The sequence below is a fragment of the Chanos chanos genome, chromosome 1 (genome assembly GCF_902362185.1).
Source record: "Chanos chanos chromosome 1, fChaCha1.1, whole genome shotgun sequence".
NCBI classification, from domain to species: domain Eukaryota; kingdom Metazoa; phylum Chordata; class Actinopteri; order Gonorynchiformes; family Chanidae; genus Chanos; species Chanos chanos.
In genome coordinates this window covers 9038169-9050501 of record NC_044495.1, presented here as the reverse complement: position 1 = coordinate 9050501, position 12333 = coordinate 9038169, and positions in this window count along the sequence as shown.

Sequence of the window (12333 nt, the reverse complement as noted above, 5' to 3'; positions counted from 1 at the left end):
TTTTGCTTTTTTTTATCTGAACAGAGATGAGGAGCATACAAAATGTTTACTTACCAATGCAACAAGTCCTCCTAACAGAGGATGTGTGTTTTAGATTCTGTTTTTAGATCTGAATCCACAAGCACAGCTAGGCTGGTTTAATTCAGTGTATGAAATTTCACAGATGTTAAAATATTGCCCCCTGATTTTGTCATCCTTTGTCTTTGTTTTGTTTTTTTTGTATTTGTTTTTTCTCTCGGGTTGAAATGCTTGTTGAATAAATCATGTTAATCCAGTGTCAGAGGAAATTTGGTTTCATCATCTAAAAAATACGTTCTATATAGTTGGATATTATTATTTAGGAAGTGTTGTTAACCCGTTATCAAGAACCACTATACAAGCAAATGGAAAAGAAAGATAAGGTACTGCTTTCACCTTACGTATTTACATGTACATAACAAGTTTTATATGAATTGCATGTTAAAGAAGAAAATGAAAGACAGGACATTAAGGCTGGTACCTGGTACTGTATGGGAGGTATTTTGCTGGTTAATGGAACTGAATTACCACAGAGACTGCTGGGTTAGTTATAATCAGATTAAATTGAAATGGGTCCCACAAGCAAAGAATCAATTACTCGGCAGCAAGGCAGCCAATCACAGTCGCTGCTCTTCCCATTAAATACACTGCCTAGTAATACGCAGAGATATATCACCATTTCAATTTAAAATCAGTTGTTTTATAAGGAATCGTTTGGACTTCAGTCCATTAAATGTTCATTATTTATCTTGTCGCCAATTATTTTTTTCTATTCGTGTATTAGATTTCAACGTGTTTCAAGAATTGAGTGAGATGAAGAAGAGCGGTCACTGTCAGTATGAGTTCATTAGATATTTTCATTCACTTTTGCCAACTCGTAGTTTGCTTAATTCCCACAGAATCAGCTTGAACGTCCAATTGCATGTCAAGTCCATGGACATGTTTTGCAATTCAGTGCTGATATTTTATTGTGTATATTGTGTATACTTTTCAATATTTTTTTTTCTCTTTGCTGTCACATATTCAGTATTTTTTTTTTTAGTTGCCAGAGATGTTGCTAGCCGCAGGGGGACAAAGAAGATAAAAAATAAATACTTTTTAAATATTTTCAGCCAGTGCAAAGCTCCTTGAGGGATGACGCCTGTAGTTCATCACTGAACTCTGACAACTTTTCACTTCCTCACCAGGAGCGCACAAAAACATGACACTGTTGTCTTTATTTAGACATTTATCTTAGAACAGCCCTATTTCGGAATAGCTTTTTGGCTGCGTAGTTTTGAGGAAACGGGCTGATGCCGGCTTTGCTCAAACACTGAAGATCAATGGATTGCTCGGTGTGAAATCTTCGCTGCAACACGCAATGATTTATTTACCATAGATTTAAGCTCGAAAGCCTGCCTGGATCCATCGTCTATCTGAGACGCACCAACGTCATTTGTTTTCCAGTGAGGGGACATTTTGAATCAGATTCATTCGCGACAAACTGGCTGAGATGTTTTTTATGGACGTATCAGAAAGCGGTTATTACCATAGCAACCCCTGCAAGAAGCATTTTATGGCCTTTATTCAAACATTTCCCTCCAATGGGACACATGGAGAACATTTTGTAACACAACTCGAAGGAGTCATAACTGAGTTTCGGAGCCACTGTTTACCATTCTGTTTATGTCCTCTTAGCATTGTACATGTAGATGACCCACACAAGAGATGATGTGATATTCCAGCACATTATTGCTGTAAAGATACGTAACCCTATCACATGATTAATGATGCCAACTTGTATTTAATTAGTACCAGCCCTGCGGATATGTTCGCACATACCGTTTGGTTAATCTGAAAGAAGGGAAAAAAATGTGAGGGGCAATGGAAAAGTAATGTTATTTATTCTCCAACCCAATTAGCACATGTTTTACAAGCATTTTTATGGTCTGCCTGGCAAGGTAAGATAATGCATGGTCCCTGTATGCTGCTAACAAGAATATATGAATGTTGTTAGCCTTCTCTGATTCGGGAGGGGGGGGTTGTTTTCTGTGTAAATACAATGAAATTCAGGTAAACTTAAAATAAACAAAACCGGTCTCCGACGCCAGCGTAGAAGGATTCTCCTGGGCAGTCAATTTTTACGTTGCACCGCGTGCAAAGGCTCATGGGAGTAGAGATGGGCACAAGCAGAGAAAACTGCATACTTCAAAGACAACCTTGGCAACGTTTGTGCATTGCTTAAGGTGAGAGGTAAAATAAAGGCACAACATATAAAACCCTGAGCAAAAATTAAAAAAAAAAAAAAATACGCACAAAAAGAGATATTTTAAATATTACATTTTGTTTCAAGTTCAGTGTGAAAATAATCATTATAAAACAAACTCTGTCCCACTCTTTAGTTGAGAATGAGCATAGTTTGGAATGCAGCCTTCTTCTGATATGGATCTGGTGAAATCTCCACTCTTGATACTAGTTCACTTTACTAATAAACGTGTCCATTCTCCTGAGATGAGACAGTAAAATAAACACTGGGTGCATGTATGAAGCAGTTTTCCTATATTTGTTTAGATACATCTGATGGATTGTTATCTGTCAGCTCTAATGTTTTACTGCTGCACTTACTGAATATTAGAAAGACGTTTTTCATACAGGGCGGTCAAATGCATTATTTGAGGATTACCGGTGCTCAAACCAATTTCAATCAGTCATTTCGACCTGTGACCAAGAGATGGTAAATATACAAGCACAGTGATGCATATTATGATGACAGTCATAAAATAAAATGTACAGAGATACATAAGTATATGCACTAATTCAGACAAGCACTGAATGGTTCAAAAAAAAAAAAAAATCAAGCAGATTAAAAACATTGAGAGTGAGGGTTTGTGTCAGTCTGCGAGACATTTCTTTTTGTCTCTGTAATTAAATCAGGGAAATTCCAGACTTGATTGAATTTGATTTTGTAAGCGATTGATGATAAAAGCATAAAACAAACAGCTGTGATTGTGGGTGACAGTAAACGCTTTGTAAACACACCCTGTCTTCTTTTGTAGCGTTACGACTTTGAGGAAGTTGTTATCTGATTTTGAGTGGCTAGGGGGTGAGTCTGTGACTCTTTTGGTGGCTTTTAATTGGGAAACAAAAAGCCTACATCCCTGAGCCAAGCCCCACCGCGTGGAGAGCAAAGGACAGAGAAACAAGACATTTCGGAACGACGTAGTCCAATCCGGCTGGAATGACGAGCTGTGTTCTGATTAGGGTTCTCGCAAAAAGGTTTTAAATGTCATTTCACAGGCGCTTTCAGGTAACGCATCTAAAGCCACGCCCACCGATGACAAACCCCACTGACTGAAGCCTCTGAAGCCTTTTCTGTCCTATGGAGTGAACTGAGATAAACTGGGTTATCAGCTGAGCTTTGTCATTTTTCTCTTTTTGTGTTTAGCCCATTCCCCGACATATCCCTTTTTAAACCCTGTACCCATCACTATCTCTCCGTTCAACTGACATGTTCACTTTGGTATTAAGAGTTCAGACGTCCATGCTCTCTCTCTCTCTCTCTCTCTCACACACACATGCACACACACTCTCGCTCATTCTATCTCACACCCATTTCAGAGCTTCCCATGAATAAAAGCACAGAATGCACTTTGAGCTGCATATCAATACTTAACTGATATATTAATATTAACTTTGACCTTAGATATGGTATCAAAATCCTATACTCAGACTGCGGCAAGCTTGAGAGACTTATAACGAGCAAGAAGTTGGTATGTTTTCTGAACAAAAATCAATAAAAGATTAAATGCTACATACATTGTTAATTGTCTAATAAGAAAACTTTCTTTGGTATAACAATGGTTTTTTTTGGAAGTGAGTATCTGAAGCCAAGAAGAGAACCATAGTTACTTCAGTTTCTCTCTCTTTTTTTTTTTTGTAGCTTTGTTGTCCAGTCTATGACCTGCTCCCATCAGACAGGCAGCTCATGCTAACTGTGGAGATGTCTACTGAAAACACACTCATTTACTTCCATGGTAATTTATCCCAGCGGGGCTTTCATCCACCGGAAGGGCCTCTGAAATGGAATACTAAAGGAAGTCAAAGATCCATAAAAAGAAAGGCCTAAGTACCAAAGAAATCTTAAAGGAACATGCTTCATTCTTCTATGTGTTTGACTGATTTGTCGACTGGGCAGTGAAATCAGGAGTTAATGAGTCCTGCAAATCAGAATGATCATATGAAATATTTTGCGGTCTCTATGGGAACTTACAAACACTCATAATGTTTGAAACAAAGACAGTATATTTCTCAGCTATGACAAATTCAGCATTTTGGTGAAGGACATATTAGTGATCTTCAGATTTCAAATTTGATTTAAATATATATCTCAGAAGTCTATCCAAATTACACCGCATGGATTGCTTTAGTGGACCTGAGAACAGTGTTCATCAAATGAATGCTTGTAGTCTGAATGTTTCATTAACATGATGGGTGACATTAGACCTTTAACAAAACACATTTATTTCAACAAATAAATTTAAATGGTGGGGTATTCTCTCCTTGGCCGTAACATGCTGACCATCAAAGATAAGCGGGCGCTCTCCATGGTGCTGAAATTCTGTGAGGCACCGCTGTTATATTCATGATGCCGTACTTCCTCAAACAGCGATGTTAAACTCATTGAGGATTTTCTCGATATTTCCTATGCATGTGAATCAGTCTCTGGTAGAGAAGAATCTGGCACTAACACTCACATGCTTCTGAAGAAAACTTCTGATGCTGAAAATAGAACCGCAGTCCCTGGGTGTGAGTGGAGAATCAGACTGCCTGCCTAATTGAGTGAGGTGTTTACCGCAAATTAATTACAAAACAACCTCGTAATTAGATTCAGAATCACACCCCGCTGAGACAAAGAGACAAACACACTGAGACTGGCATGGCAACTGAACAGAAATTGCAGAGAGCAGAGAAGCTGGTGGTTGTGGGTGGTGGAAGGAGCATACATGCTTTGTTTGGTGGGTGGGGGGGTGGTTGGTGGTGGCTGTAACCATGCGATGATCCATTACAGAGGTGCAGATGAGGGGCAGAAGAACAGACACAGAGAGAAGGTCTGTGGGCGGTGTGTTGTTCTTCTAGGGACTGGGGCCATTCGTCAATGTGTACGTATGCAGACATATTCACACACACACACACACACACACACACACACACACGCACACACACACACATGATAGGTTATTTACCTTGAGTATGTGACAGCAAAGAGCCATTGTACAGTTTCATTTCATTACCCCTCCCCACCACCTATGAGAGTAAAAAAGGGAAAACACAGAAGCGTACCAGTTACGGAGCGAAAGCTCAGTGTTGACATACAAATCAAACACACAAATACCTGAAACCAGTATCTTATTAGATAGATAGGACATAAGCTATCCTACTCTGAGTCCCAAAACCAATTTAAAGAGACATATCTTCAAGAGAAATGTGAGAGTGTCAGAAAAACACAATACTGACATCAAAGCGGGCTAATAAGACCAAGTGTACGAGGGCGTATTTGTGAACCGTGGTGAATCAGATTAAAATCCACAGGAGAGAGAGAGAGAGAGAGAGAGAGAGAGAGAGAGAGCACATGGTTGACTGCTTGTTTGCTGAACAGTTCCTGTTATTGAGCCGTATAGTTAATCCGCCCTCATTGAAAACACAAACACCAACGAATGGTTTTGTGGGGGCAATTTATGTGAATCAACTCATTGAAGCCTCTCACTGGTCCTTGTAAGATTTGGATTTTTTCCCCCCTTACTGTTGGCCAGTAATGAATACTTTTCAATTCAAGGTGTAACATCCCTTAACCAAAACCGCTGTTCACCGTTAGCATTGTAGCAGTTAACAAGGCATTAACACACTGGTGGCTAAAGTCACAAAACTGCTTTATCAATTTTTTGATTCAAGCAATAAGGCTTGAGTTGAATAAGTTTTTTTTTTACAAAGGAAGTAGCAAATCAGATGGGAGACTTCTGAGGTCAGTTCTCATCCTCTCAGCTCATCAGCTGTTAAACTGTGAGTTTGACTGTGAATTGCTAAGCGCTCTGTGAGCAAGTGACAGCTTTCATCCCCATCGCGGTCTGAGTTCAACTTCTCCTGGAGTTTGGTTTTTAAGAGTGCCCAAGTGAATGGCTCTCAAGGGGACTCAGTGGACGTCTGGACATTAGTGTTCAGTCCAGTGCTTGACACACTAAAAAGTTCTCTCTCTCTCTCTCTCGCTCTCTCTCTCTCTCCCCCCTCTCCCTCTCCCCTGTCCTTTCTCCTTTTCACTCATTACTGTATACAGGCTTATGCATGCTTGTGATCCATAACCTTACGCCGGCACAAGGTCATTGCTAGATTAGATTAAAACAGGCAGTCTGGAGTTTCCTGCTCTTGGGACTGACATCCAGGCTCCAGCAAGACCTCTTGCAGTTTTAAGACACAAGAGGGATCTTCAGCAGACAGTCTGAGCCATACACAAACCCTCCTTCAAGATTTCAAGAGGGGATGTCTTTCATGGTTGACAGGAGCATACTAATATTTTTCAGATACACCAAATAGAATTCAATCTACTTCAATTTTTTAAAGTGTAGAAGCCTGTTTATTTCAGCCATGCTTTGGGAGAAGAAGGCAGCATCTCCAGGTCCCAGCAGAGGTTGACTGTTAACCAAGTGAAAAGATTCATTTGATATCATTACGTACTGTAGAATCTCAAAATTTCTCAGATGAACTTGAAGCGGTTTGCTCTGAGGAAAAGAGAGAAAGGGAAAGGGAAATGCTTTAAAGCTGTTTTTTCCTCCCTCTTCGTATTGGACAGCCTTAACAGAGTATTCTGAGAATTTTGTGAAAAAACTCACAAGTTAGTCAAAAAAGGACCACAAGAAAGGGTAGGATGATTTGAATATGACATGCCATGAATATTACATTGGTGAAAATATTTTGACTGAATTTTTATTTGCTGTAACAAGAGGAATTTATGAATAGATTGTTTCAGTAGATTCTCTGTATCCTCCATTTTAAAACCTTTTGCAAACACACACACACACACACACACACACACACACACACACACACACACACAGGCATTGGTGGTGTACAGTATCACTTCTGTGTATGACTCAAAGCTTCAACTGCAGATGGTAAATAAAATCCATAACCCACTGAAAGACCTTTTCTCATATTGCACCATAAATTTCTGCAATGTGGCAAAAATGAAAGTGGCACCCTGCTCCAAAATCCCTTTTTTTGAACAACATCTGACTTACCTCAGTCTTACCTTTATTTTTTAGAATCACCACACACCTGCACGCCAAACACACTCACACACAGGTAGAAGACTGGGCTTGTCTTACAGTAGATCACTTAGCAATGTCCTCAAAATGAGGAAAATATTGAATTGAATAATTTGAACAAAATCAATTTTTTTTTTATCAAATGAATGACATAAATCGATACAGTCAAATTACCGCTGAGATAGAAAGGCTTGGGAAAATAATTCTTTGAGAAGACTCTGCTTATCCCTAAGAGAAATAAAAAAATCTTTGCATGAAGGCCAGGGCAGATCAATAGCAAGGACAAAGGGGATGTAATGAATTAGAGCATTCACCTGTTATGAGGAAAAACAGCTGAGAGACATTTACAGTTTCTGAAGCTTGCTGCTGGGCTATGTCCTGCATAATAGTCCTCTAGTGTTAGGGAGTCTGTATGGATGAATCAATGTTTTGGCCATGCAGTGTGTTCTGAAACCATTATCCAACAATCCTCCTATGAAATATTGATGTCCTACATGTTTCACATTTTAATTTGCAGTCACAGCATTTTTTCCCCCCTTTTTTTTTTTCTAAAGAAAAAATGTTTTTAAAAAGCATAAACGAGATCTTACAGGACCAAATGTATGAAAGTAACATGGGTACATAGATATTTTAATTCTTCTGGAACGTTCCTGAGGGCATCACTTCAATGACTATTGACAGAGTGCATGAAACATTGGCTGCACTTCTTGGAAGACACGGAGAGACACAGACACCGTACGATCAAAGGATGGAACGTTCGCAGGGAATGTGTTTTACTGAAACTGGGCCAAAACTGCTGTGGGTGTTAATTTATTCCACTGTCTGCTCGACTCCCTCAAGAAATACAGAGGATTTGTATGGTCATTTACATTTTTCACAGCTTCGGCCTATGTGCGTGTTCAGTTGCGTTCCCGTTTGAAAACACCAAAAACAAACACGTCGCAGGTTAATATTTATGTCTATCCTTCTGAGATCGAACCACACCGCATAAGCCCTCTTATTCAGACACATTTTATGGTTCTGTGCTCTCTACCCATTCGGTGAGAGAGCCTCGGCTCTGAAATTAAATCCATTTACACTGTTGAGCTGTAGAAACTGACCTCTCAAACCACACTGCCAGAAAAATGGCCATTGGCAAATGGGCCAGAATCTATTATGTTTTCCAACATAATGGTGTTGTAGAGATGAGCGCAGACACACACACACACACACACAGAGGGCTCTGGAGCCTGAGGCATTTGGCGGCGTTTCGCTGAGAGTCAAGGGCCTCCGATCGGCCTGTCTGTCACGCTAGAGAGAGATGTCGGACGAGTGTTCCATATGCAAACTCTCCATCACTCCACTTACAAAAATGAAGAAGGACTCCTACGCTCAAAATCCCAAGATGCACTTCACCACAAATTGCTGTCCATCTGTCATGGCAACCTCTCACATCTGGTACGATAGAGGCCATCTGCGGCTGCTTGTGTGTGTGTGTGTGTGTGTGTGTCTGTGTGTGTGTGCCTGTATGAGTGTGTGTATGAGTGTGTGTGTGTGTGTGTGCGTGTGTGTTATTTGTAGGCAGAATAGGGAAAGAGGGGGGATGTCACAGAAGTGATTCCCTGTCTTGATGTCTCTGTTTTTTGCTCTCTGTCTCTCCCAGGACCGTAACCTCAGAGAACAGTAAAGATCATGAGATCTGACTGGTGCACAGTCTCCAGGGAACGACAGCAGTTGTTTATTTGGCCACAGACACATTGCTATGAGTGGCTTGCCCTAAAGGCTGACCTCAGGTCAACAGGGTGGACAAAAAAAAAAAAAAAAACACGAACAGGGTGGAGTGTTATATCACCATCAAAGCCATGCCCCCTTCCATCAACTTCTTTAACTTATGATTCACTTATTCCCTGGGTTCTTCACACCGTTACATAGTCAAAGGAGCCTTTTTTTTAAACAGGGATGCAAGGAAACTTGTCTTCTGTCTAGCTGAAACAAGATAGAATCCGGGACGCTAGTTTCCTACGGCATATCTAGCCGTCGCTGTCATTTGTGGAAAGCCTGAAGGAAACTCTGCTTTAATACCTCGCCCACACTCCAGCTCCCCTTCACCTCAAATTACACACAGATTCCCGACTGAGAGCACGTCCACAGACAGGGGCAATGCTTGGTCTGAGTGTCAACGTCAGTTTGGATTTAATTAGCGTGTGTCTTCTAAGCAGTTTATGTAAAGTATTAAAAGGACCTAAAGGGGAAATGGGTAAAATGTAAATTGTTTTATAATGAGAGCTGAGGAAACGCGATACAGCTACTGGTGTACTTAACCACCTATGGAGTCCCAATACACGGGCTGAAGAAATCTTTAAAAATGTCAAGTTAAAACATGGTCTGAAGCAGTCTTGTAAAAAGCGGTAGCCTACTCTGGCGAACAAGATCTTTATTTTAGCCTAAAATACGACCGCTAATCCTTAACACTGGTTTACGTGAGTACATGTTTTTTTTTGTTTTTTTTTTTTCAGTTGTAAGGCCAGGAAGATAAGAACAGGAATTAAGGAATTTTACCAAACTGTGTGTGGATGGACCCATATCCATACAGACAACTGTTGACACTAAAAAAAGAGACGAACAGCATGGACTGTTCTCTTAAACGGGGTGCGTGATGGAGCTGAGGCTAAGAGCTAATGTCAGCCGGAGCTATCGTGCACTGAAAGAAGGAGACATATTTGTCAGTGATAAATATGTATTGGAACAATGCCAACCAGATATGCATCTCTGACTTCCAGGGATACTTTGAGAAAGAGAGGATATGACTGCACACTCTCCAACCCAAGCGCAATTATTGCCCATCAGAAGCACTAAAGTGGTAAGATAAGGAGGTCAGCAAATACTCAGTATCATGTAATTGACTGACAGGCAGTTTAATTCACACAGGAATCTAATCTAATCCCTCTCAATCAAAATCCTATAGCTTGCTGTCCTAGCTTGCTCTGAGTTCCAGCAAACTGACAATGCTTTTTTGGTTCCTTTGGCTCATTGGAAGGGCAGGAAAGATTAAGAAGCAATTTATCATTGCCGGTAAATTCATTCCTCCCAGTTCATGTAGACCAAACAAATTCAGCGTGACAGTCAGAGAGCACATTAGCGTCAGGTAAACTCACCTTAATGGGGTTCTTAAGTTCCCCTCTGGTCCTGACCTTCCACTTGAGAGGGCATTGATCTCTCTGTTTATGCTTCCACTTATTTACACAAATAACTACCCCCCCCCCCATTTCTTGTTATCAGTGCTTCATTACAGTCATAGTACTCTATGGCTAAAAGTTAAAGGCTTTGTCTGTAGTATTTATTTATTAATTTATTATTTTTCTAGTAGTGCTCTTGAGACCGGACCTCTTGCATATGATTGCTGAAGGAAATGCCTTGCAGGCTCTGACCAGAACCATCTGACGCTGGAGTATTTACTTCCTCCAGGAGACAGTGTTTAAGGGCATTTTTCTCTTGAATCAGTGTGTCCTGAACCATAAGAGAAGTTCCCTGCCCTGTCTAGAGTCATCACATAAAATTACAGTCATACGCAGATAAAGCACTACTCCCGTGACCTGGCAGTGGCCTGGAAAAATAGCCCTGTTGTCTGTGTTTCCCAGAAAGTGTGTCTGAGTTTCTTTGCCATTTTTTTTTCTTCCCTCCTCTGTCTCTCCCTCACTTCCTCCTTCTTTCACATAATCCTTTGGCTTTCTCAGTTTTTCTTCCCTCCTCCTCCTACCTGGTTCCCTCTATCATTCTTTGTCTCTCCTACCCCACATCTGTCAAGCTATTGGACTAGAAAGGAAATGAATTCACATTTCTCGTTTCTGGAGGCAATTACCTCTCAAGTTTGTACCTACTTTGTGAAATGAATTCCTTTAATATAAATGTGACCATTTTGCAACCAAAACATTAGCATCACTGTTTATTTGTTGTTAACATTTTTCCTGACCTCCATTACAAGTAATCACACAGTTCTTTATTTTCGACGTCCTCTCCTATCCCTATTTCCATAATGCTCTTGTTTATTTGTTTGTTTGTTTGGTTTTGATTTGCATACATGCATTATGTTCCTAAAATCCCATTACTGTAAATGGAAGTAATCCTTTGACAATGTATTGATATTTTAACAATGTCACCAAAAGCAGGGTAAAATTGAGAAACTGAGATTTGGCAGGCACAGATTCTGACATGGCACTGTGAAACTCAAAAGCAAGCATAACAAGTTCCTGCACTGGTAAACCCCTAAAGCCATCAAATTGTTTTTCCATTGAGGATGGCATCGGGAGAAGTCTGTAGAGTGACACCATTTTGTATTGTCCTCTGAGAAAAGTGTCCTTATCTGCTTGTAATCCACAGTAAAATCAAAATCTCATTAAAATTACAAATGCAAAATTACACTCGATTCCTTGTACGGGAACACACTTTGGCCATATCTCCTCAGATTTGCAGATCTTCTAAGATATGGAGTCGGTTTGTGCTATGATAACCTTTATTCATGAAATTCTAAGTCACATGAGGCCATCTCTCTATTCAGATTCATATCCAGACATTTGTGTAATTAGCTGCTTGGAGGGTGTTCAGACACAGCTGTAAGGACTCATTATCACGCGGAATGCTTTTGGAGAGGAACACGGGTTGACCTCTCCATGCTTTATAAGGGTGATGCCATGATGTTTCTGGAAACATCCAAGCAACTTGACTTTCTTCCATTCAGAGAGCATTGAGAAGGCAGAGTCATCATCTGGGGATACTGGAGCCAAGGATCTCTTTCTCTCTCTCTTCTCCAAGGGTGTCCTCTGGCACAAACCAGGATCTCCCATGGTATTGGCATTCATGGTGGTATTGTCTAAAGCCTAGATAATGCTCAACAGATGTGATGGTTCAACCAATTCAAGTAACATTCATTTGCGTTTATGTGCTTGGTACAATCTGCAACAAGCTCCACACGTAATACCCATTTAGACAGGCAAATATTTTCCAAAGGTATTGTGTGTTTTGCCAAATGGAGAATGTATTGGCA